Source organism: Sciurus carolinensis, chromosome 12 (assembly GCF_902686445.1).
Source record: "Sciurus carolinensis chromosome 12, mSciCar1.2, whole genome shotgun sequence".
Taxonomy (NCBI): Eukaryota; Metazoa; Chordata; class Mammalia; order Rodentia; family Sciuridae; genus Sciurus; species Sciurus carolinensis.
The window spans coordinates 52,814,110-52,818,534 of NC_062224.1; the positions used below are offsets into that span (position 1 = coordinate 52,814,110).

Sequence of the window (4,425 nt, forward strand, 5' to 3'; positions counted from 1 at the left end):
GTACATGTGTGATTACACAACTAGTGTGACTCTGTATTGTGTACAGTCAGTGAAATTGTGCTCCATTTGTGTACAATGTGTCAAAAATGCATTCTACTGTCATGTATAACTAATTAGAACAAATTTTTTAAAAAATAAAATTTAAAAAAGCAAGGTACAAAAAGTGCATTGCAAAGGAAGATTTTGTATGGATGACTTGATGATAATGAAGACAATGACAACTCATTATGGTGTGTTCCTAAGGTCACTGTGAAGTGGAATGTGGAGAGCAACCCAGAGTGTGACCCAATATTACTCAGAGCAAACCTGAAGGGTCAACATACATAACTCCTCAGGTTTGCCCAAAACCCATCCTCAGGGAACACATGAGGAGTGTACTGTACTCTGTCCAGCCCTTTCCTGTCCCCAACTGGGAATCTAAAGTTACACCAGTCATTCCACTCATAACCTTTATAACCTTTGCCAAGTCACTTAGTCTCTGCATGTCCTAGCTTTTTCATTTTTTCCTAGAAGTATCCCTATGTGGATTTGCAGATAAGGGTTCAGGTAAATAACCATTAGGAACAGTTCTTTTGTTGTTAAGTTTTTAAATTAAAATTTTAATTCATTCTTATTTATTTTACATGATAGTAGAGTGCACTTACGCATTTTGATAAGTCATACATAAATGGAGTATGATTTCTCACTTTTCTGATTGTACATATTGTAGGATCACATTGGTCATGCAGTCGTTTATGTACATGAGGTAACAATGTCTGTTTCACTCTACTATACACAAGAACAGTTTATGCCAACATGACCTGGGGGTCCTGATTGATTTTGGCAACATCCTTCTCATAGCTGTCGATGTACAGTCGAATGGTGGCCCCTGCACTCCCAGTGCCACTTAGTCGGAAGATGATGTGAGAACCGTCTGCAAAAATGAGCCGCAAGCCCTGATTTCTTGAAATGCTTCCATCCACAGCTTCACTGTACTCAAAGTTACCAGCTTTCTCCACAATGTAGACTTTGTCACCCGCAGAGAACTGCTTCCCCACAAAACATCAGGGTCTCCAGGTCCTTCATCATCTTGCTTGCGCCCTCTGCTTCCACCTCCTCATAATCATACCTGGTGAAGAAGTTCCAGTCATACTTTTGCCAATGATCTTTGAGAATGTCCTCCGAGCTCTGTTTGCGGGTGGCCAGAAAGGAAAACCAAGCGAGGACAGCCCACAGTCCATCTTTCTCACGGATGTTGTCAGAACCAGTGCCGAAGCTCTCCTCCCCACAAAGGGACAGTTTGCTTTCACCCACTAAATTCCCCCCAAACTTCCAGCCAGTTGGGGGCTCGTACAAAGCAATCTTCGTAGCGTTAGCCGCCCGATCCAGAGCACCACTTGTGGGCATGCTGCGTACAAAACCGCGAACCCCGGTGTGCTGGAAATACGAAATGCTGAAGATGTTGGCAGCGATGACGGCCACAGTATCTGAAGGGTTCACAAAGAACCCATGCTTTCCCAGAATCATGTTTCGATCCCCATCTCCATCGAGGGCAGCCCCAAAGTCATGCTCTCCAGACTTCATGGTCTCCACCAGGTCAGCTGCATAAGTGAGGTTGGGGTCAGGGGGATGGCCTCCAAAATCCTCTAGGAGAACACAGTTTATGGCTGAGTTTGCTGGGGTACCGAGTTCTTCACAGAAGATCTTCTTTACATATGGCCCCACACTCCATGCATGGCATCTATACGGATCTTTAGTCGGTTTGGACCAGAAAGTTCTTTTAGTGCATTGAAATCAAAGATGTTTCTCAGCACTGTGGCGTAAGCTTCCACTGAATCCACAATTTCCACTGTGAAGGGTTTAACTTGTTTTCCAGGTCAAACTGTTGCTTACCCAGAACACCAGGGTCCATTTTCAGATCAGGGCAAATCGCATACTCTTCGATTGTCTTGCTGATTTGGAAGATTTTATCAGTTATCGCTTCTGGAGAAGGACCTCCATTAGAAATATTAAATTTGATTCCAAAATCTCCGTTGGGTCCCCCTGGGTTGTGGCTGGTTGTCAGAATGATCCCACCACTGGCTTTGATTTTTCTAATGGTGCAGGATGCAGCAGGGGTGGAGAGAATTCCATCCTGTCCAATAACCAAGCGACCAACCCCGTTGGCGGCGGCGATGCGGACGATGAGCTGGATAGCCTCCTCCATGTGGAACCTGCAGTGGGCGCCTGCCACCAGGGTGGCCTCCTGCCGCTGCCCGGGTTCCACCGTGGAGATGATACTCTGGATGAAATTCTCGCGTAGTTGGCGTTGCCCTGGAACACCTTCACCCGCTTCCGCAGCCCGCTTGTGCCCGGCTTTTGGTCGGGGTACGCCTGGGTCTTAACAGGATTTTCACCACAATGGCTACTTGCTGCCTGGCGCTGGCGCGGACACTGCTACCCCAGGGGCGGCCGCGGCTGGGGCTGCTGTCGCTCTCTGCAATATAGTCTAACTGGCTCTTTACAAAAAAAAAAAAAAAAAAAAAAAAAAAAAAAAAAAAAAAAAGAAAAGAAAAGAAAAGAAAAAAAAAATTCTTGATCTACGACATCTTTTTCACATCTGAAATTTCCTATCTCTGCTTTTTGTCTCTCATCTCATTTTCTATCCTAAAAGTTGTTAGAACAAAAATGTTAACATTATATAATAACTTGCTTTATTTACTGCATATAAATGGAAAATGTCAAGGTAATAGTGCTGTTTAATATTTAGCATATGAGAGAAGGCTATGGAACCTGGTGGAACCCATTCTGTCATGCTACTTCATAAGACATTCTACATCCCTTAAAAATATCAGGTAGACACTACTTTGTTACCCAATTTAAAACATAACATTCAATTGAAAGAACTAATACTACATATTTTTAAAAGTATTTCAGAATTCATAGTCTTTAGTCATTAAAACTGGGCATTCTTCCTCATATTTAGTGTGAATATTTAGGCTTCATTGTATTGGTTTCACAATACAATATGTACAATCAGAAAAAAGAGAAATTATACTCCATTTAATATAATTTATCAAAATGCATAAATGCATTCTACTGTGAGGTATGTTTAATTAGAACAAATAAAAAATTAATGACAAAAGAATAAAGTCCTATCCATTTATGACAAAAAAATGGAATTTAAAAAAGTGGTGGCGGTGTAGCTCAGTGGTAAAGCATCAAGGTTCCATCCCCAGTACTACAAAAATAAATAAATAAACTACATCAAATTTATTTGTGAATCTCTTCACATTAGTTAATTTCTTTTCACTCTATTTTACTTCCTGGCCCCACCCCACTGGTGTTTATCTGAACTTGAGAAGAGCCTCTGGGAGAATCAAGATTGATGCACTCAAGCCCCTTTCCATTTTGTTCTTCACACTATACCAGCAGAAATGTTGAAGAAAGCAAATCTGGTCACACACCTTGGTGTGATGTTTTCCAATTCAATCATCACCTAAGCTGCCCTGCATGTTCCCGTGCTCTGGACTGTCAACAGCCATCATTCCCTGTGGCTGGTAGGGCCCTAGGAGAGACTGCTGACTGCAAAATCCCGGGAGAGCCCAGACTTGGAGGAGCGGTTTGGCAGGGCAATGTCGCTGGGGACTGTGCTAAGATGGACCCACACGTCCTCCTGCACCCCTCGGATCCTCCTGGGTCAACTCGAGCTGGTGGGGCTAACTGCCCGCAGCACGATCTGGGTGGCCTGGCGGCCATGAGGCCTGGTGCGTCCAGACGAGGACAACGCCACCTAGCGGACCTGGAGGGTAGTGCGGGCTGCCAGGCTTCAGCGCGTTCCCTAGTCCTGGCAGGAGGTGGTTGTATTGCAGGCGCGCAGGACCGCGCCCCCAACGAACCCTGCCTCTTCTCCTGGGAAACATGTGAGGATCGCATTTCTTGAAAGCACTAGGCCCTTGGGACTCGCTCCCTTCGTCTTCCCACTTTCCATCGCAGCTGGGCCGGCGCCCACCTGGAATCTCCGTCTGAAGCGGAGGGGACCGGAAGCGTCTCTGGTTGCCATGGATACCGCGACCTCATCGTGCTGTCCTGCCGCCTTTCCATGACATCAGGCGGTGTCCGCAGCGCAGCCAGGATGTCAGGGAAGCCACTCATCAAAACCCTTTGCCCAAGCCCAGAAGCAGCCCCTGGGGACAGAAGCAAAGTGCGTTCTTTTACCAGAGCCTTCGATCTCGGCGCTCTTCATTCCCAAAATGCCCGATGCCAGCCCCTCCGGATTTGAATATTGTAGTTCTCGCCTCTTTTGCTCTCATGTCACAGGAGCACTGGAAACCAAGTGAGGTATTTCTTTGAAAAGGATCCAAACGAGAATAGATGGATTTTATACGGAATCGAATGACTCAGATTTCAGTGGAAATCTGCAACTAATCTCACTGTAATGAATCTTGAGAGGAATTGCAGCAAACA

The 4,425-nt window shown here is 45.3% G+C and overlaps 1 pseudogene; it reads right to left on the reverse strand.

The window, feature by feature from the left end:
• Positions 1–785: 785 nt before the first annotated feature.
• LOC124961320 (phosphoglucomutase-1-like) lies at positions 786–3,454 on the reverse strand (annotated as a pseudogene).
• Positions 3,455–4,425: the final 971 nt, after the last annotated feature.